Consider the following 23,481-nt stretch of genomic DNA (forward strand, 5'->3'; position numbering starts at 1 on the left):
ATAACTTTTATGTTGCTTTGTTTGGGATATAGAATGACTAGAAACAAAGTGGTGAAGATGTTATTAGTAGCCCTTTAAAACTTTCAGCTGGGCTTCCGTGGTGGCGCAGTGGTTGAGAGTCCGCCTGCCGATGCAGGGGACACAGGTTTGTGCCCCGGTCTGGGAAGATCCCACGTGCCGCGGAGCGGCTGGGCCCGTGAGCCATGGCCGCTGGGCCTGCGTGTCCGGAGCCTGTGCTCTGCAATGGGAGAAACTTTCAGCTTTCGTGGCGTGTGCTCTTACATGTTTCTTTCCCAAGTGTTTTCCTTTGGTAAAGAATCAGGCTCTAATTTACAGATGCCACAGATGAAAAACATTCTTCAGCTGGAGTCTAGCAATTTAAAAATTGCTAACTGATTGTGTAAATATTTGTTTCTCACATTACCAGCATATACATTTTAAGGAGGCAAGGTTTGAACGTGCAACAACAACACAACAACAAAAACCTCTTGTGCAAATATTATAATGCGTCAGTTCAGGGCTATGCATTTATAGGATTGAGTTAACTGTGTGTAGTTCAATGTAATGCTTCTTACATTTCCATATTGGTAATACCCACATTTTGGACGGCTTCTGTCATATATGAGACATAGAGGGGGAAACTTCGTTTATGCTAATGTAATATGTTTTTTATGATGATAGAAGTTACTGAAATCATCTCTTTATTGTCATTTATAAAACAAATACTGTCCAATCTCTGACTTCCTCTCAGTCCAGAGAGATTTCTTCAATATATCTTTTCATTTAAATATAGTTCTTCATGTTGGAACCAAAGGTACTACTAACACAGGACTTGCGGTGAAGAGGAGAACGAGAATGGTGAGCAAAAGATGGTCATAATTTTTTTCAAGTTAATTCCAGAAATACTTGGAAAGCACCACTTATGTTCCACTCTCTGCAAGTATAAAAGAGGGCCTTCGACCTCTAGGTGTTCACAGTCTAGCAAGGACAGACAGGAAAACACATACCTAAATTATAAAAGTATAAAAACAGTGCTTTGGCGGCAGAGAGAATCAAGGGTTTTGCTCCAGAGAAGATGATATCTGGGTCGAGACTTAATGTGTTGTAGGAGTTCCTGTAGCTTACAATGATGGTGGAAAGGGGTGAGAATTCTTGGGACAGGCAATAACAGTTTTCTTTGGGGAATGTCTCTTTTAACTAGATCACACTTTAACTTTGACAGAATCTGTGAATAAGGCAGGGTCTCATTTGAAGAAAGAAGGTAGAATAGAGAAGCAAAGTAGGATGAGAATCAAATACCTATTTCAGTCTCATTAACAGTGGTGGATTTGGGAGAACAAACAGAATGTAGTGGTGTCTAGAGAGAGTCCCAAGGGGCATTGCTAAGTGGAAACAGATCAGTTTTTGTGTCTATGGGTAGGGAGAAAGCTGCAAAAGTGGGCAGAAAGGAGTAATTTATGAGACTTTAGACAACGTAATTTTCTCAGGAAAATAGAAGGGGTTTTGGATAATTGCAATGCAGAGTACAAGCTGAGGAGTAGTAGGTGAAATTGAAAAGTTGGCAAAGCTAAAATCATAAAGGACCGTAGATGTCATGCTAAATCACTGAGATCATATCTGTTGGTTAATGAAATGTTTATGGGCAGTTTTGCTTTTTGGAATACCAGTCTGGTTTTACTGTGGAAGGTGATTTGAAGGAGGGTAAGACTGGAAGCAGGTGGACAGGTCAGGGGTCTAATTTGATAGCCCTAGTGAGAAATGATGAGACTGGAATTCTGGTAGGAGGGTTGCAAAGGAGGTGGGTGGATTCAGGAAATGTTGTGACGCCAAAAAAAGAAAAAAGAGAGCTTAGAGACTAATAGGTTAGAAATTTGTGAGTGTGCTAAATGTGTTCATTGCTATGGAAATGGTCTCCTGTTGTACAATCAGTGTGAAAGACATCAGGCTCATTGAAAATTTGGATTTCAAGTGGCATGAATTTATTATATTTTAAGAGATCAAGAACACTTCAAATAAGTTCTGTAATAGATCTTTAAATCAGAGTACACCACTGCTATTAATTTTTTTCATCCACCTATTAAATTTTAGCTTTTAATGGATAGGGCTTGATGCTTGCTTTATGTTGATAGACTCAATTTTTAAAAGGTATTGATATGTGGAGGGGCCATGTCATGGAAATCTGGGGATAGGAGCTGCTTTTGTAAGGCAGGATGGTCAGCTTCATTGAAATAAGTAGAAGCAACCTGCTTTCTTTCTGTAATTAACATTTCTTTTTCATGCAGTGTCCATCCTTTCTCTTATGATTATGTAAAATGGACTGGACGCCATTTTTTCTTTTGAGCAATATGATGACAAATGAAATTGGCCTAGATGCTCTGCATCCAAAAAGACCTTTAGGGAACCAGGTGTGATGCCTTGTAGGGAGCAGAGGGCTTTTGCTGTCCATTTCTCTTAGCGTCTACAGCTGTATAGAATGCAGCCGCAGAGATTAAGCAAGGCTGAGGGAATTGTGAATAATCCCAGGAGTGCAGTTGCTCTAGAATAAAAAGGAGCAAGTTTGGCAATCTCATTTAAATAATAGTTATTTCTCACATGGATGGCAGTTTTGTTAAAGCTTATGAGAGCCGTAGCACAAGTGGGGTTCAAAGTGAAGCGACCCAGTTTTCCAGATCAACAAACAGCTGGAACAAGTGACTTGAACTCTTTCTGTTCGATCTATACATAAGCCTGTTTGTGCTAAGCCTGGGGAAAAAGGAGTCGTGTTAGCACGGCATTTCAAAAAACAATTGGATTCAAAACCTGACAGATATGGATTTAAATCTCAATTTATTATTTGCTCACAGTATGATGCTGAGGGATTTACCTTACCTTTACCTTATGGAGATCAGGGTATCAACCTCTCACTTTTTTGGGGTGGAGGGGCTTGTTGTTGAGGTATTTTTGAAGCCAATCTAGACATTGTATAATCTCCTATATACTTCAGTATCTGTATTATATATAAAGTATATATTTCTAAAATATAGGGACATTTTCTCATATTAGCACAATGCAAACAACACACCTACCAAAATTATCTTTTAAAATTTGAATTAGTATTTAAAAGGACCATACATAATAGTTTATTATGTCTCTTAAATATACTTAGAACAATTTCTACTGTCATGTTTTTTTAATGCCATTGATCCGATAAAGCAAATGAGTCAGTTGTTGAGGTAGACAGAAAAATGGCCCCCAGAGATGATCACACCCTAATCCCCAGAACCTGTGAATGTTACCTCACAGGGAAAAAGGGTATTTGCTGATGTGATTAAGTTAAGTACATTGAGGTGGGAGGAGTTACCTAGGTTATCCAGGTGTGACCAATGTAACCACAAGGGTACTTAAGATGGAAGAAAGACGGGAGAGGAGGTTCAGAGGGAAATGTGGTTGCAAGAGAGAGGCAGGGGACCACCAACCAAGGAATGTGGATGACTTCTATGAGCTGAAAGAGACAAAGAAATGGATTCTCCCCCGAGCCTCCAAAGAGAAATTCAGCTCTGACCATACTTAGGTTTTATCCTGGTGAGACCTGTGTGGGACTTCTACAGAACTGTAAGGTAAGAATTTTGTGTTGTTTTAAGCCACTAATTTTTTTTTTCATAGCTTGTTACACCAGCCATAGAAAATTAATATAGTTGTCTTGCAGAGAATTTACATTCTGGGTTTGTTTGATTCTTTGTGGTATAAGTTAACTTTTCCTATCCTTTGTATTTATTGTAATATAATTCAGCTAGAGTCTTAACTACATTTAGGTTAGACTTTTTTCTCTGTGGCAAAATACTTCAGTGGTGGTGTTTTAAACTTCATATTGTGGGTAGTCATCCAACGTGCAATGCCTGCTTGTTATAACTAAGATTCATCATTGGGTTCAGGTGGTGGTGTCTTGATCCCAGCTAACATCTATTGGTATAATGTACTAGTATAATCTATTGATAAACATTGCCTGGATCAATTATTCCACTAGTGGTTATAAAATTATGATTTTAAAACTTTGATCAATGCACATTTATTGGTTGGAATTTATCTGTACAGAATCATTTTCTTTTTTTTTTTTGCGGTACGCGGGCCTCTCACTGTTGTGGCCTCTCCCGTTGCGGAGCACAGGCTCTGGATGTGCAGGCTCAGCGGCCATGGCTCACAGGCCCAGCCGCTCCGCAGCATGTGGGGTTTTCCCAGACCGGGGCAGGAACCCGTGTCCCCTGCATTGGCAGGTGGACTCTCAATCACTGCACTACCAGGGAAGCCCAAGAATCATTTTCTTTTATAAACTAAGTTGATTTGGTTACACTGAAATAATTTGTGCAAGAAAGTCAGGATAAATGTTTATTTCCTTTTACATGTCAATTTTCAGAATAAGGAGTTGGTGCTGTTTACTCTTTGTAAAATTAGTTGGAGTTTTGGATTTCTATCTTTCCTTATCCTTTTTAGAAAAATTACTATGAGCTAATAAGTTTGTTTTAATACTAGTGTGTTGGATCATTTGCATTAATTAACATATTTGTGTACTCAAGTTGTTCCATCTTTGGCCCCTTTATCTTGGCTCTGTGCCATTTGGATAAGACCCAAATTCATTGGTGGCTTCTGTTTTCAGTTGTAATAAGATAACACATTCTCATCTTGTATATTTCCTACCCCAGGTCTGTAATTACCATTTCTCCAATCAAATATATTGACATACATATTGCAGGTTATCCCACTGAATATATATTTGTTATTATGATTTACTGAACAGTTCTCTACAATTGGGCATTTAGGTTCTCTGTAATTGGCCATTTAGGTTTTTTCACTTCTTGTGCAGCTATGTTGTCTGAAACACAAGTAAATACACTGAATTTAATATAACTTGTGATTACATTTTAGCTATTTTTCAGAGATAGAAATTTAGGAATCGAATGGCCATAATCATATAACATCACCACATTTTTGAGATACATTTTACACAGTCAGTATTGTGTTAAGCATTATGGAGAACAAAAATGTAAAGCAGGGCCCTTGCTCTTAAAAATCCAACATTGCAATTTGATCAAAATGCACCATATCTACTAAAGTTAAGCAGTAAATATGTTAATAAAGAGGCCTTGCTCATTTCAAAGTTTCTTGACTGCCTTGTAAAAAAGAAAAACAAAAAAATAGTGGGACCCTCCCAAATTGCCTAATACTGAAATAGAGAAATTTGTGGTTAGTTGAGTATTCATTATGTTTATGAGTTCTAGCAGGTAAGAGAATGAAATAGAAAAAACATTGTCAGAGAAAAATTGGACCACACAAGTTAAACAGGCAAGGAAGGCTTTGTTCAAAACTGTTACAGTAGGGGAGAGTTTGAACTTAACTCCATTGAGGGCTGGAGACTTTTTAAGAGTTGGAGTGGGGTGTGGAGAATACAGGCCACCTGAGTTTGCTAATTGGCCTTGACCATAGGTAAGCTGTACTTTCTGGTATCTTCCCGGTAGCAGGAGTTTTACAAACTGGAGCAAGGTGTCCCTTGAGGTTAGGCTCCTACCCTCCCCCCCAAAGACTGTTCGATAGAGGTGTTATCTTCCTGGATGATTACATTTTAAAGAGATGGTTTCCAGGTACTTGCAAAAGACTTTTCCCAGTCTTAAAGCTGGCTAGAGACTTTTGAAGGAGGTGTATACATTACAGAGGTGGCAGGGTAAATATTTGCTATGGTAAGTTTTTAAAAGTAAATGCTCTAATAAAAGGAAGGTCAGGGGACGTATGGTCAGGAAGAAATTTGTCTAAAATTTAGTCAAGCTGAGGGGAGCATTCGGCTGTCTTGGTATTTGATAACTTAAAATTTTGTGAAATTATTTAATGATGAATTTGATGATTATAAAGTAAGTAATTTCAATCATATATTCTGTCATAATCTGCATTGATTCATTTCCTCATAATTCGGCGTGGTAATACTTTGTGTAGAACAGAAAAAACAATGGGAACTAATTGTAAATTGAAACATTTTAGAAAATTAATGAAAGTGGTTATTAAGTGTAAATTGCAAACAAAACTGATAAAATTATAGCAGAGATGGGGCAATTAACAATTGAAAAAGAAAATCTGCATGGGTATTGATATAACTGAGTTTCAACAGAGAATGATTTGTGTATCAATAGATTAAGGAAGACTTATTGAAAATTTGATAAAAAGTCAATAACAAAATCATAAAGAGGATAAGTTCAAATGCAAAGTGATGAGTGTAGATTTACCTTATCATAAAATTTGTCAGAAAAGTACATCCTGGAAACATTTGAACCATAATTACTCTAAAACATAATCACAAAATAATTACTCTAAAGAATCATAATCACAACCTAAAATTCATAATTTTTATAATTTTAGTTTGATTTGTAAAGGTAATATCCTAATTGATCTTTTTGTTCACTATTTAATCACTTTTCTCTATGTGGATTAACTTTTATCCATATCAATTATTCAGACAATAAAGAACTCATTTTCTAAAATAGAAAATTTTAACAAATACTGAAATTTTGATAATAGGTAAATGATAATGGCTGAAACAGAAGGCTAGAATGCTTTCTCTAGAAAATAAATAGAGCTATGCTTTTCATTGTACATTTAAATCTGCAGAAAGCAATACTATATATTGCTATAGGTATTTATAGAAGGATATGCACAACTTCAGGATGATGATTTGGTGGGAAGGCATTGAGTTGGAGGAAGCAGAGGGTGGAGGGGGAGACTTAAAAATATCTAACATCTTATTTCTTAAAAATAAATTACATATAGAAAGAAGTTAACCTCTGTTAAATCTGAGTGATAGATTGAATATTGTATTATTTGCATTTTGTCCATGTTCAAAAAAAAAAAACCAAACTTTTATCTTGCCTGTTGCTTTTTCTCACTAGAACATAATCTTTCAAGGGGAAGAGATGATGCCTTATTCACTTTTGCATTATTCCCCTTGTTTAAACCAGAGATTTTCATGTGTAGGATGCTGTTAACTCCTCTCTCTATTGAATTGGAAGGTCCTTAAGTTGTGGATTTGAGATTTATAATAACTTAAGTGATTTTGACATTTGGGAAACCTTTTTATATTTCTCTAATTGGTATGAACCTAGTCATTGGTAAATTGACTTATGCTGATTAGATTAAATATAGAACAGTAAGGGTGATTGTATTGTGTAGGGTATTTAATTTTGCTTCCCTTAATCAAAACATCATGTGATAGTCTTCCTTCTTTCCTTCTTTCTTTTATTTTGACTTCCAGTCATTCAGAGAAACCAAATGAAATTGTCCAGGTACTAAGTAAATAACAGTAGCATATTTACTCAAACAAGAGGAAGAATGGTTCTAATTTTTATTAATTATGAAAAAAACATATCTTTAATTTGAAGAGTTTGAACTGACTCTCAGTCAGCACTGCCTCTAGAACACAAATTCTACCCTGGGTTGAAATGGAGTCTTCACAATGATCTCAAAAGCCACACTCAGTGTCTCAGGGGTTAATGACAGCTCTTGCTGTGATAAAATAGTCAAAGCTTTTTCACTTGTCTTTTGTTTTCTTAAGGGGTTAACATACAGATCAGGACTTAATTTAGTACAAAATCTTTTGCACTTGCGTCTGTCTGCCTGTCTAATTAACTCTACATAATAAACAGCTCCTCACCCTGGTGTGATTCCGTCCTGCCGCAACTGTTCCCTGGAACGGTAGTCTTTTATCTCCGTCCACCTTCTCTTCCACCTAAGTGCGTGCCACCAACCCATGGAGGATTCGATGGACATGGACATGAGGTCCCTGAGGCCCCAGAACTATCTTTTCAGTTGTGAACTAAAGGCCAACAAAGATTATCACTTTAAGGTGGATAATGATGAAAGTGAGCACCAGTTATCTTTAAGAACGGTCGGTTTAGGGGCTGGCGCAAAGGATGAATTGCACGTTGTCGAAGCAGAGGTGGTGAATTATGAAAGCAGTCCAATTAAAGTAACACTAGCAACTTTGAAAATATGCAGCCAATTTTTTTCCCTTGGGGGCTTTGAAATAACATCACCTTTGGTCTTACAGTTGAAGTATGGTTCAGGGCCTGTGAATATTAGTGGACAGCACTTAGTAGCTATGGAGGAAGATGCAGAATCAGAAGATGAAGAGGAGGAGGATGTGAAACTCCTAAGTATATCTGGAAAGCGTTCTGCCCCTGGAAGTGGTAGAAAGTTTCCACAGAAAAAAGTAAAACTTGCTGCTGATTAAGATGAAGATGATGACGAAGATGATGATGATGATGACTTTGATGATAAGGAAGCTGAAGAAAAAGCTACGGTAAAGAAATCTGTACGAGATTCTCCAGCCAACCAAACCAGAATGGAAAAGACTCCAAACCATCAACACCAAGATCAAAAGGTCAAGAATCCTTCAAAAAAACAGGAAAAAACTCCTAAAGCACCAAAAGGATCGAGCTCTGTAGAAGACATTAAATCAAAAATGCAAGCAAGTATAGAAAAAGGTGGTTCCCTTCCCAAAGTGGAAGCCAAATTCATCAATTATGTGAAGAATTGTTTCTGGATGACTGACCAGGAGGCTATTCAAGATCTCTGGCAGTGGAGGAAGTCTCTTTAAGAAAATAGTTCAAACAGTTTGTTAAAATTTTCTGTCTTATTTCATTTCTGTAACAGTTGATATCTGGCTGTCCTTTTTATAATATGGAGTGAGAACTTTCCCTACCGTGTCTGATAAATGTTATCCAGGTTCCATTGCCAAGAATGCATTGTCCAAAATACCTGTTTAGTTTTTAAAGATGGAACTCCACCCTTTGCTTGGTTTTAAGTATGTATGGAATGTTATGATAGGGCATAGTATTAGTGGTGGTCAGACAAATGGAAATGGTGTGGAGGCAAAAATATACATGTGAAATAAACTCAGTATTTTAATACAGTAAAACAAACAAACAAAGCTCTTACCCTGAAACACTGATAGGTTTTGATTTAAAGAAAATTTGATGTATTGCCTTTGTCTTTAAGAAATTCATTCTGTAGAAACTTGCTTATGAACTATTTTGAACAGACAACTAGAGAAAATACACGTCCTATGTGTCTAACACCTAGATTTAATAAATGAAACTTTCCTTACTCTTTGAATCTAGGAGTAAATGGTTCTTATGTAGTTTTGACTTCTCAACTCATCTAGATTGCCAGCATCTGAGAATTTGGTGAAAGCTATGGATTGCCTCTCAGAAAGATTTGCACATATATAACATTATATATACAGTGTTAGAGCATTTATGGACTTTTACAAAAGTCTAAGTTAAAAACTCCTACTATAAAGAGCCAGTCTGGATAATCCATTGTGAATAGACTTTGGGATGTCCATTGACACAGATAGTTAAAATTTGGGTGAATCCGTATTAACATAAGACTGCTGGGCTGTTTAGATTCAAACTTCGGGATTTTTAATAAGTGGGGTAATTTTAAAACAAGTTTTAAAGTAAGTTATTGATCCTGAAGTCAAACTGGAAATATTTTTCAAGTGGTATGAAAAACTGTCATATATATATATATATATATACATATATATATACACATATACATATATATATACACAAACATTCATACACAGCAGGCATGTGGTGGGGCTGTTGTGTGTGTGTTATGTCAGGTTATCCTTTGATGGAATATGGAGAATGCAAGGAAGAAGACAAGTTGCTAGTCATGGCATTTCTTTCACCATGCTCAGCTTAGATAAGCCCTTGTGGTTTCTATACTAAGCCATTGTGGTAAACACAGAGAAGAAAAAAACTAGGTACCATTTTTTATGAAAGCTTTCAAGTATTTTTTTCAATATTTTGTAGTAAAATGTTCTATCCCCCAAAATGCTTGATGAATTTTTTTGTTGAATTTCCTTTCCCAACCTCACTTATTATGTATATATATTATGTATAATATATATGCTACATAATGAAAGCCAAATAAAAGCAGGAAGGAATATACTCAAATTATCTTTATAGGTGAGTTGTTAACCAAGATGCATTTTTACCATCTTAATAGCTGAACATAGTCTCAAGTGCTTTTGATACATAAAATGATTCCATGTGCATCAGAAACTCCTTCTGTGGGTGTATAACTGGGAATTCTCCAAAATTCCTTCTATGTAGAAAATGATGCCTATTAAAGGATAAATAATAAATATGTGGAATTTTGAAGCTTATATAGACATTATCAAAAACTAAATGTTATTTTCAACATTACTTAGGATGTTGACAAATAAGATTTCTTTCAGGGTAATATATTTTAATCACTAAAATTGTTTAGGATTAATGGTACATGGTGATAATTAAAAACAGACCAAATTGTAGTTAATTTTTCTACAGACAACTCATCCTACAATTGTCTATTCTAACCACCCTGTCCTTACTATACGACTAGTTTGGGTACCAGGCATTGTATTAGCCAACAGGGCTGTTAGGCAATATACCTCAGTTCTAGCTCTATACTTATAAGGAGATTACTCCCATCAGTTAAATATTATAGGTCTCAATTCTCGCATCTGTGACATAGAGTCAGATTACACAGTTCCTAAAATATTGTCTCTAAAATGCAATAATTTAGTATTTAGCAGTAAGAATTATAAGAATTGTTGCAATGTGTTTTCATTTATGGAGTCCATAAGCAGATCACAGATATGGGAAGCATAAGCCCCCTTAAGTTCTAATCACTGTGCTGCCTCACAGCATTTAAGCAGGTCCTTTAACCTTTTATTTTACATCAACTTCATTTTTGTCTGTAAAATGAGAGAATTGAGCCAGATGACTCTAATGTTTCTGTCTTGTCTGAGTGTTGTTTATTTCTGTATCTTTATGCAGGTTCTTCAAAGTATTAATCATACTGTTCATTGTATACAGATACATTTATTTGCTTAGTTGTTATGGAGATAATAAAGAATGACACTTTTGTGATAACTAGTGTAGATGAAGAAATTGAAGTTCAAAGAGATGAAGTATCTTTCCTGCTTCATAAATGAAAGTCTACATTTATTATATAGTGTTAAACGCCACTGGAATTGATTATCTTGTCTATTTGGGCACAGGTTATAGAACTGAATTATCTAAAATAAGCCTACTTTTTTTTTTTTTTACATTATGTTTATAAATAGTTGTGTCTCAGTCACATAACAATAGCATTTTGGGGCTGCTATAACAAAAATACTACACACTGGGAGGCCTTAAAAAATACTTTTATTTCTCACAGTTCTGGAAGCTGGAAATTCAAGATGGAAATGCCAGCAGATCTGGTGCTGGGTGAGGGCCACCTTCCTGCCTAGCATACAGCTGCCTTCTAGTTGTCTCCTCCCAGGGCTGGGAGAGCAAGTTCTAGTCTCTTTTTCCTCTTCTTAGAGGATACTAATCCCATCATGGGGTTTCACCCTCATGACCTCATCTAAATCTAATTACCTCCTAAAGTCCCCCACCTCCTAATAGGCCACTGGGGGTTAGAGTTTCAACATATGAATTTTGGAGAGACACAAGCATGCAATCCATAACCGGTTGCAACTAACTAGTACTCTTTTCCTAAACTTGTTTTGGTTTGACTTCTCTCTAAGGCTTCAGCCCAAACTTAGAGACCATCTTCATGATTTGACAACTGCCAATCTTACCAGAGTTAAGGCTAGCCAGTCCTCATTCTGCAAATGTCTCCCCACATCCTATGCTCTAGTCTTATTTACTGAAGTCCTGGCTGTCTTTGATCTCCTTGTCTTAGTCAGCTCCGGCTGTCATAACAAAATACCACAAACTGTATCTTAAAGAAGAAAAATTTATTTTCTCACAGTTTGGCAGGCTGGAGGTCAGGGTGCTGTCACATTAGGTTTCTGCTAAGGCTTCTTTCCTCGGCTTGCAGACATGCATTCTCTTTGTGTCCTCACATGGTCTTTTCTCTGTGCACATGTGCCTGGTGTCTTCATATTTTTATAAGGACACCACTCCTATTATATTTGTGTTCCACCTTTATGACCTCATTTAACCTTAATTACATCCTTAAAAGCCCTTATCTCCAACTACAGTCACATTTGAGGTTAGAACTGAATCTATAAATTTTGGAGAGGGGCACAATTTAATCCAAAGACTCTTTAAGCTGTCTGATGTCTCGTGGAACTTGTACTAATCCTATGTGTTCCATCTCTGACTGTATCTCTCTGACCCACATTTGTCTGTTTATTGTCTTTCTACTTCACTGGACTGTGAGCTTTTAAAAAGCTAGGAGTGCATCATTTTTAAGTCTAAAACTCTGGGACAGTCATTGCATGTAGATTTATTAAGCAGTACATAAAAGCTTTTTTAATTAGTTGATTAATAAAATAGTTTTATTTTGTATAACATTTTTAGGAAGGGTAGAAAAGCATGCTGCATGCCTTTAGATATTAGCAATTGAGATTGTGCCTTCTTAAGATCCTCTATTTTAAAGAGTATCTATGAAGAGGTTAAGGCACAATAAGTACTTCAAAACACTTGTGGAATAGAAGCGAGAGAAGTCTCTAAAACAGCATTTTAGAAAAATGGCTGCATCAAAGAGAACTGCAATATATGAATTAAGTTGTTCTGAAGCAGAGACGAGGGGATAATGTGTTTCTAAGGTGGCGTGACCACAGAATGTTCTTTTTTTTTTTTTTTTTTTTTGCGGTACGTGGGCCTTTCACTGTTGTGGCCTCTCCCGTTGCGGAGCACAGGCTCTGGACGCGCAGGCTCAGCGGCCATGGCTCACGGGCCCAGCCACTCCGCGGCATGTGGGATCCTCCCAGACCGGGGCACGAACCCGTGTCCCCTGCATTGGCAGGCGGACTCTCAACCACTGCACCACCAGGGAAGCCCCCCACAGAACGTTCTTGTTAACAGGTGTGTTCAGACTATGAAGCCTGGATGAACAACAGCCACCAGGGGGCTGTGTGAGGTGAGAGGAATAAAATATACAGGAGACTCTTTTAGGAAGAAAGCAGAGATGGAATGATTCCACTGGTGTTTTATTTCCTCAAGCAATTTCTTGATACTGCAGGGACACTTTTCTAAATAATTTGTTTGCCTCAGCCTTCTTTAGTTTTGGACCAAAACTTTTGCCTCCAGATTTTGTGAATCCAGTCTGCTGATCCATTCCGTGACATTCAACTTAACACCATAAAGAATTTAGATCCTGAGGCTTCTAAAAGGAAAAACGACTTGTGGTTATAAATAATTTTCATTCTTGTAATTTCATGTCACAGTGATCTTTTAAAAATTCTTAGTTGAGATAATGTTACTCACCTGTTTAATAGCCCAATGGATGTCTCCTTTGATTCACAGTAAAAGCCAGAGTCATAAGGATTCCTTGGCAAAGCCCACCGTGAGCTGAGCTTCCTTACTTCTTCGACTCAGGTCCTGTTGCTCTTTCGCTTCCTGTCTCCAGTACATCAACCTGCTTTCTTTCTTTGCAAAGTACTTGTTACTTTCAAGTAAACTATCTAACCTGTTTATTCCTTTTGTGTGTTGTCTAATCTTTCCCTTAGAACACAGATTCTACCATGACAGAGTGTTGTCTGTTTTGTTAAATGCTGTATCCCTAGTGCATAGAAGAGTGTCTGGCATGTAGTAGACACAACACAAAACACTACTGTTGAATGAAGAAATAGGATGCAAATTGACACATGGAATTTGTTCTGGAAGTAAAATAAGATTTTAAATTTATGACAGAGTATTGGCAGAGGAAAATAAAATCAGTAACATTGCTTTTAGCATTCGATTTTCACCTTTGTATAATCATGTTGAAAAAAGTTGATTTCGTTTTGCTTTTCTTAGGCTACTCTTCATGGTAATAGGATAGTCCTAGGTGATGTAAACAATCCATGATCATATTTCTTCACTGAATTTGCATTGGTAATAGTCTCTGTGTCTCCCACAATAATACCTTTCATTTTTTAAATTAAGTCCTGCGGGATGCAAATAGAAGAGGAGAGGAAGAGGAAAGGAGAAAATATACGGGGAAGAGGAGGAAGATCAGACAAATGCTCTGTTGCTCCATTTTACTCATGCCAGCACTTTCTTATCTGTCTTTATAAGGGATACCTTTCTACGTCCTGCTGAGGAAGGTGGGCTGAACTCTACTCCCCCTAATGCTAAGAGGCTTCTATATGTGAGATACAAGGTAAAGAAAGAAAGGAGGGGCTTCCCTGGTGGCACAGTGGTTGAGAGTCCACCTGCCGATGCAGGGGACACGGGTTCATGCCCCGGTCCAGGAAGATCCCACATGCTGCGGAGCGTCTAGGCCCATGAGCCATGGCCGCTGAGCCTGCGCGTCCGGAACCTGTGCTCCGCAACGGGAGAGGCCACAACAGTGAGAGGCCCGCGTAAAGCAAAAAAAAAGAAAGAAAGAAAGTAAGGAGTAGGTGCTTTGTAGAGAACTTAGAATTGTTTTCCTTTCCAAATTACAATTTATTATTTTTATCTAGGAAAATAAAACAGTGATTTCACTTAGAATATTATTTTCAAGGCATGATTTTCACAGTTTACGATAATCTTTTTCTACATGTAACACACAGTTTCATAGAAGCTGGCTTTGAAAGCTCAGCAGGAAGGAAAGACTGGATGCTCTCCCTGCAGGCTTGCTTCTTGTTACTGTAACAAGATGTTGAAGGACCAGACAACGCAGCAAGGGGCAGGGCATGCTTGGGAGAAACAACTGCTCAAAGACAAAAATTATGAATCATCAATTATGTATTAGAGAAGGGTTTCAATTAATGATCACACAGATGCAGCTTTGTTTACACATAAAAATTTAGTCTCCCCACACTCTGGGCTCAACCTTGAAAACATAGGCTCGTTAGTCAGAATCTTTTTCTAACTACTCTTCAAATTAGAAATTCCTTTGAGAACATGGGCCATTCCAACCATCGGATAACACACAGCTTAGGAGGAATTTACTGACCCTGACTCTGGGAAACCTCGTTGCAGACCTTGTTAGCACAAGGTGGAAACCCATGCTACCTTCTTAAGCAGGATATTACTCTGAAAATCCTTTTCCTTGTCACTGGGACATCATCCAAACACAAATCTCAGATGATCCTTTCTTCATTATGGAGCTAAAGAGGGAGTCAAATGTGAGTGAAAGAGATCAATTGAACAAGTTGGCAACTGCTTTAATCCATAGACACATAGTAATGATAATAACTAACAACATTATTGAGTTTACAAAGCCCTTCTCATATACTTCATTTTGGTCACTTCTAAATAGCACTATGAGTTAGATAAAAGAAAATGTGTATTTGTTCTTGGTACTGGTTGCTACCAATTTCACCTTACTTGTAGCAAAAATGAGATTCTGCTCGAACCCAGCTGGAAGGCTTAATAGTTTTTCCTATATGGTACATATTACTTATCAGGAATCATAGCAAAACTCGGGAATAAATTTTATCTGGAAGATTGGTGAGGTAATGGATCTGCTTAGAGGTATAGCTCATGGATGACTCCTACTCTACTGACAGCACTTTAGACTCCAAGTAGGCTATTAGTATGTAAGGCAACAGCAAAATATATCTAAAGTTAAAAGAAATTTATAGTAAGAGAAACAGTAGCTGGCAACTTTAACAAAAAAAAAGAGGTCATATTAACCTAGTTTTCTGAATCAAACACACACTTAAGCATGGCCAAATTTTTGTTATTTAGGATAATCTCTAACACCCCAAGTGTCGGGGACCCCCAAGACCACCCTCAGACTAAATGATTCACTTGATGGACGCAAAGGATTCGGAAGCTCTTGTATTCATAGTTACAGTTTATGACAGTGAAAGGATACAGATGAAAATCAGCAAAGGGAAAAAGCACATGGGGGAAGGTCTGGGAGAAACCAGGTATAAACTTCTAGGTATCCTCCAAGTGAAGTCTCACAGGATCATTTAATCATCCCATAGATGTTGTGTATCCCATCAATGATGTATGACAACATGTGGGAAGTGTTGCCAACCAGGGAAGCTCACCCGAGCCTTGGTGCCCAGCCATTTTTTATTAGTGGTCAGGCAGGTAGGCAGCCATTCATTGCCTGTGACTTATATATGCAGCTGGTCTGCTACTCAGACTCCAGAACCTCAAAGAAAAATAGGTGTTTACCATAAATCACATTGTTAGCATAAACACTTTGGTCAAATTTGTACAGAATAGCCCAAAGCTACAAGCATACAAAAACACTGTTCTCAGGCAAAATCTTCCAAAGCTCAGCAGTTATGAGCCAGTTAAGGGCCAGTCCTGGGGGGACAAGAAAGCCTTTCTTGAGAATGTGCAGGGTTTGAGCAACTCTGGCCTGCTAGGTTAACCCTTTCCTGCACACTATGCTATCCTAATGTAGGAACACTAAAATCATTAAAGAAATATTCTTTAAACCAGGTTCCTCTCAACCACTGTAAAGTTGTTCAAGTGGTGTGTACATATTGATCATTGGAATCTTTTTTAAGTTTAATATATATAATGCAATTAACTTATTGTAATATTTTCTTTGAAGATAAATAGAACTTATATTATTCTAAAAATGTACCTTTACACACTCAAATTTTTTTATCTGTCTATCCTTTATACTCACTAAATGGGCTGACGCTTTATCTGGCTCCTTTAGCATCAGGGACACAAAACTCAAGCCTTTTCTTTGCCTTTCCTTTCATTTCTTCACCAACCCTATTTTATAAGCCTGCATGTTTATCTGAAAATGAGTAGCCACACCATTTTCATTTTTTCTAATTGTATCATTATTTACTCTTTACCTATTTGTCTTTCAAGATCTGAATTGTTAGCAAATGATAGGATGTATTGATACATGGTTTTAAAAATAAAAGTTTCAGCCAAACAGGTAAGAAATTCCTCTCTACAATTCTAATTTTCAAAAAGCTTAGAAAAATGCAAGATGTTTAAAAATTAATTCCATACCTAAACCTTGCTTAAAGAATCAGGAAGCTATTTATAACCTTTTTTTTTTGTAATCCATGAACTGTGAACATTCAAATGTTTTATTTCAGAAGTTTGAATATATATGGTTATAGGATGCTGCCCAAAACTCCTTTGGATGTGTAACATAATATTTATTATTTTTCTACCTTGTTGCTTCTCTAAATGGAAAATTTCTAAGTTTTGAATTTTGAATCACCAATGAATTTTGGATCTTTACAGAGATCTAGGCTCTAAATCACTCTAGCACAGTTCTGGGACTCATTTCCCAGAGGTGGTGTTTTCAGCACTTTTACTTAGTATTTATGGTTTTTACCTTCATATTTCAAACTAATGTGCTTTATACTATAGAATTTTTAATTTTGGACAATACACATTGATTTGCTAATAAAGAGGTGGAAGATGGGCACTTATTTCTCTCATTTCAAAGCTTTACTCCCCATATTTCTAAAACAGATTGGGAGATGATTAAATTTAATGCCTTTATCATTTAGAGCTGAGACACATAATATGATTTTTATTCTCTATAATTTTAGGATTTACCTGGAGTAAATAATTGCCCTTTATTATTTGCTAATTTTTTAATGTAACTTTCACCAATTCAATCAAAATTTATCAAAGAATCAAGAATATCCTCTATATATAATCCAAACCATCAGGTCATCTATCAGTTTGGTTCTTCTTGGAGCCCTCCTTCATCCTATGCTCTGGGATGGTTTCTCTTTAAACGTTTTTTAAGCTGCCAACCCTGGAGCTTCCTCATATAAGCAACCTTGGAATTCTTATGTTGTCTCTTGTATTTTCTGAATTCTTTGTATTCTTGTTACCAAATTGGTTGACTAGACCTGCACTGAGGTTCTAGGCTGGGCCAAGACCCTTTGTCTCGGCCAGGGAGCCTCTCTTTCCAATCAGATGCATGCAACCAGTGACAAAAACTGATGCTGAGACTGGAACAGCACAAGATTTATTCAGTGGCTGAAGAATGGAGAAGTGGGAAGTGAGTTCACAAAACAACTTCTCAACACAATTCGGGTGGAGACACCAAATATATAGGAGGGTCAAAGTAAAAGGGAGGGAATTGGAAAGAGTGGGAGGAATATTCATGAGTTATCTGAGAACAGGGACGTGGTTTGAACCTAGAACTGATGCAACTCTCCTTTTTAGTCCTTGTATGGGATTTTCCAATTGTTGTTGTGGCAATTGTCAGCTGTTGTGGTACTGGTGGGTGTGTCATCTGGCAGGGCAGTGTATTATAGTGAGCATCTAATGAGGCTCAAAGATTACTGGAAGTCAAACCTTCTGCCATCTTGGGCCTTGTTGGTTCTACAATTCTTATTTTATTCTCTTTGCAACTTCCTCCTGAATCTTAGATAAGAGTAATTGGTTTCCACTCAAGGGAGGGGCAGGGGTATGACTCTGGGGCAACAGCCATGGTGCCATTATGACACCAAATGTTGTACTATAATACAATTCTGATAATCACTCAAAGTTAACCCAGACCCCCAAAGTTAAAGGACGTGGTTCCCAATTGTCCTCACTTCAGACAACAGTTGCACTTTGGGGGTCCCCAGGCCACTCGCAACTTTGACCAACTGTCTACAAATTCGGTAGCTTCAATGATTTGCTAGAATGACTCAGAGAACTCAGGAAAGTGCTTTTTTTTGTTATTTGTTTTGTTTACTATTAAATTTCAATTATAGAGGATAAAATGGGCAAGGTCTGGGAGAGTCCCAAACCCAGAGCTTTCATGCCTTCTCCCCATGGAATCAGTGTGCATCACCCTCCAAGCACATCAAGTTGTTCGCCAACCAGGAAATTCCAGTGAGCATTGGTGTACAGTGTTTTTTTTGGTTTCATTATGTAGGCATAATTGATTGAATCACTGGCCACATGATTGAATTCACTTTCCAGTACTCTTCCCTCCTGGGAGTTTGGGCTGTCTCAAAACCCAAACCCTCTGATTACATGGTTGGCCTTTTTATTGACCAGCCCCCAGCACTCATCTCTTTAACATAAACTGAGGTGTGATCTAAGGGTTCATGATTAACAAAGACATTCCTATTACTTGAGAAATTCCAAGGATTTAGTCTCCCTTTCAGGAACCAGAGATAAAAGTCAAATTCTTTATTATACAACACCATGTCTTTCTCTTTCTTGGTTTATTATATTATTTTGGTGGAATGCATCTTCTAGAAGCTTTCCATGGTTCATAGGAGCCAGTGACAAAAACCGATTCTGAGACTGGAACAGCACAAGCTTTATTCAATAGCCGAAGAATGGAGTTTTTCTGAGATACTGTCTGAAAATGTATCTCTCTATCACATTTTATGGATAATTTGAGTGGGTATAGACATCAAGTTTGGAAATAATTTCCCGCCACGATTTTCAAAGCACTGTCTTCTAGCTTTCAATGTTCCAGTTAGTTGAATAATCAGATGCCTTTCACAAAACTGATTATTAGTATGATATTTAGCAGTCACCTCTTTCCCTTTTTTACTCTCTGGAAATTTTTATACCTTTCAATTTTTCATTGGATTCTGAAATATCATTGTACTGTGAGTTGGTGTGGCTCTGTGTTTTTGGATTTTTTTTGTTTGTTTTTAATTTTTGTTTTTGCAAGTCATATCCTTATTTTTTCACTCCTGTCACTTGTCCAAAGCTGCTCTTGGGTGGCTCTACTCAATGTTGTCTTTACTGTGGTACCTAGTCTGCCAGATCTCACAACAAAGGAAAATGAAATATGCTCAATCAAGAAATGGCTTTAACTACTTCTTTGGGAAGTGCTACCTCTGGTTACTTCTTACTGAACAAATCAAATCACATAGTCAGTATTGCCATCAACAGTATAGGGAGGGTCACAGTGGACGAGGTACAATTTCTCATGCCAGGTCCTAACATAATCACAATACTTTTAATTTTTTTAATTCTATTATGGGTCACTCTGATATGTTGGAAATCTTTCATTTTCCAGCCTGGGAGATAAATCTGTTTTAGGAGTTGCATAGGGAATTGGAACATTTCCCTTTTTACAATCTAGATTTACAATGAATTATCATATTTTAGTATAGCTGCCTCATACTCAGTTGTGCCCAGTATCCCCAAGTCCAGAAAATTCCTAGATCTAACTTTCACAGGTTGACTTTCTAAGTGTCTGCCAGGATGGATGATAAGTAGTCCTGTGTTGGGTGGAATTGGGGAAAAAATCTTAAGATGTTTATATGTATATGAGTTTGCCAACTATCTCTAGCTATTCTGCTTCCTGTTTTCTAAAACTTTAATCTGCTATCATTTTTTGGTATCTTTAACCTGCTGTCATTTTGTCAACTTCTTTCTTGTTGTTTTGTCTATGTAACTTTATATCCTTTAAATATAGAAAGAAACAGAAATAAACAGAAGTTTAACCCATCACATTTATTGAAAGCTTCATGCTAATGGCCATATATTATCATCACAATGTTTTTGTATCACATGGCATCTACATTTGTAGCTAAAGTTGTTTGCTTTTTTGTTTCTTGCTTTGTGTTCTGTATATCTATGCTAAGTATTCAGAAGACATTCATCTATCAGATTACTCAATATATTATTGTCCTTTACTCTTACCTTAGAACTCAGTCTTATATCTTTGCTCAAATCTCTAGAATACCCATACTTGTCATACATTCATACAATATTGAGGTATGTTGAAAAATAAGGTTGTATTTTTGCGTTTATGTACCTCTCAGTTTTTAACATAAGATTGTTTTTTCCTAGATGCCTTCAGGATAATACTTTATGTTAAAATGGTTCCCTTGACTGATAGAATTAAATTGTGTTATAAAAATCTTTCATTTCCTTGCTGGGTACCATATATAACTTTTATGTCATGTTCTAAGGGCAATAAATTGCAGTGTTTGGAATTAACATTGCTCTTAAAAGCAGAACTGTTTGGTTAAAGGATTTTATGAGACAAGGTACTTAATACTCACATGGTACTTAAAAGGTCTGGTTCCTTTACTGCCCTCATATTGAGTAACTGATCCCATAGTAATTGAAACTTCATTGTGAACTACCAAATAGTGAATAACCAATGGCTATGGTATACTCATCACCTTGGTACATGATGATGGTATTATTGCCTTAGTTATATAGTCACAGAATAAGCTACTTTTTTTTTTTTTTTTGCGGTACGTGGGCCTCTCACTGTTGCGGCTTCTCCCGTTGCGGAGCACAGGCTCCGGACGTACAGGCCCAGCGGCCACAGCTCATGGGCCCAGCCGCTCCATGGCATGTGGGATCTTCCCAGACCGGGGCACGAACCTGTGTCCCCTGCACCGGCAGGCGGACTCTCAACCACTGCGCCACCAGGGAAGCCTTAAGCTACTTTTATAGTTTGAGAATGCAATGCTACTTCAAGCATGTCCAGATCTCAAAGACTGCTCCTTGACTCTTACTTGAGTTTTAGGTGACTTATGTAAATGAAATATTTTCAGGGGAATTTATCCTGGATATTCTAGAAATCATGATAAATGGGTGGAACAGAAATACATTCACAATTTTCTTCCTTTCTTGAACACACTAAAGCAATGTACATAATTGAGTTCCATGTTATGTGTTGGTGGTCTAGGTAAAATATATATGTCTATTATATATATTAAGCTTAACTATAGCTGAAATTTTTCTTGTTATGAAACAAGTATTCTGTAGATCATCTTATAATTGTTTTGAATATTCTGAATGAACTGACCATGATTCTGTGGGTTTTATACTGAGTTGTTCTATTAGGAATAAATATGAAATATTAATTTTTTTGTTTCCAAGCATGACATAAAAAGTATGTCCTTTCATATCTCTTAACAGAAGAATTTTCATTTCTTCTTTAAGTAATAAAAGTCTAAGTCATTATGAGAGTTTAGTCTTGAACTGAATTTAAATTTATCTTCCTTTTCTTCCTGATCATAGGCTTGAGTTGTATCTCTGCTTGGAGTAAAGGAGGAAAGCATGGACACCTATGATAAACACATCTCTCATATCTTTCAGCTATTACCAGATTTGGAGTCACAGAGACATGAGAGAATGTTGTTCTTAATATAAGAAAATTTGTATTGATCATGGGGAGGTGTCAATTTGTCAGAGTTCGTCTTCTGTGGTGGATTCTACCTCCACCAATGTGATTGTTTGTTTTTTTGTTTTTGTTTTTTATTTTGGCTCTGCTGGGCTTCACTTCATTGTGGCATACGGGCTCCTCTAGTTGTGGCACGTGGGCTCAAGTAGCTGTGGCACGTGGGCTCAGTAGTTGTGGTGTGTGGACCCAGTAGTTGCAGTGCGTGGGCTTAGTTTCCCCATGACATGTGAGATCTTAGTTCCCTGACCAGGGATTGAACCCTTGTCTGCTGCATTGGAAGGTGGATTCTTAACCACTGGACCACCAGGGAAGCCCCCCTGTGATTGTTTTTGTGTGGAAAGTTTGCAAGTTTCTTTGGGAATAGAGTTCCATTTCATCCAATTCCCTTTGATTACTGAGGAACTTTTCAGAGAGAATTGGTTGATTCTCCTTCAGTCTCACTGGAGGTACATGTCTCCAGCTTATTCTTGGGTAAATTGTCTACTCAATAGACTTGATGGCCCTGGGTGTTTTCTAGTGCTTGCCACCTCTTCTGATGTTTGTGATCTTTTCACAAAAGTTCCAAGTTCCTTTTCTGCAGGTTTTGAGGGAAGGCTTCCAATAACTAAGATTGAGATGGGGAGGAAGATTGTACTTTTTCACAAGAATACTATAATCAGTTCCTTTATTCATTTTTTTTAACCCAGGCATTTCCAAGAAGTTTCAAGTGCTAGAAATTTATAGACTAGAAATGGATACTGAGCTCAATGTTTATATCCTGCCTCAAATTGCAATGGTTATATGTCAAGTGCTCTTAAGAACTACCTCCTTACGATCAACCTCCCTCTAACTGTGGTACAGGTTAGAACTCAGGATTCTACAGCACATGAGTTACCCAGCCAGGGATGAAGTGATCATTTTCCTTTCTTCTTAGTACCTCAAATCTTTGTGAGGGGTTAAGCTAGACCTTCCTACCATGAAACTTGACTTGAGGAGATGGGTAAATGCTTCCTTACTTTATCCAGAGGGACACATTTTCTCACCACTGACATAATTCCCATAAAGGAGAAAGCTTTTACATTTATGTTATATCTCTCTTTTTTTTTTATTTCCCCTCCTCTTAAGTTTGTCAGGGAGTGGAGTGTAAAGTGGTGGCAGGGAGCCATGAGAGAGGAAGATGTGGATAATTGTAGTAGTGCAGATTTCATTGACCCTTGTTAGACCCTCAGGGATTGTGTCTGGCTCAATTATGTTTAGTAGTCTTTAAATGTGGAATAATTGGCACTTTTGATTTCATTCTTTCATCCCTAGTCAAAACAACCTGTAATTTTAGTTTTTACAGTTAAATAAACTGCAATATTCTTGTAGATGGTGTCTAAATCAGAGATCAGCAAACTATGGCCCACAGACTAAATCTGCTTGACAACTTTTTATTGGAACATGGCCACACTTGTTTGTTTATTG

General features: G+C 37.3%; 1 pseudogene; it reads left to right on the top strand.

Moving 5' to 3' along the window:
- The first annotated feature begins 7,762 nt into the window (after window positions 1-7,762).
- LOC132518201 (nucleophosmin-like) lies at window positions 7,763-8,916 on the top strand (annotated as a pseudogene).
- The last annotated feature ends 14,565 nt before the right edge of the window (window positions 8,917-23,481 follow it).

The sequence above is a fragment of the Lagenorhynchus albirostris genome, chromosome 3 (assembly GCF_949774975.1).
Source record: "Lagenorhynchus albirostris chromosome 3, mLagAlb1.1, whole genome shotgun sequence".
In the NCBI taxonomy this organism is placed as follows: domain Eukaryota; kingdom Metazoa; phylum Chordata; class Mammalia; order Artiodactyla; family Delphinidae; genus Lagenorhynchus; species Lagenorhynchus albirostris.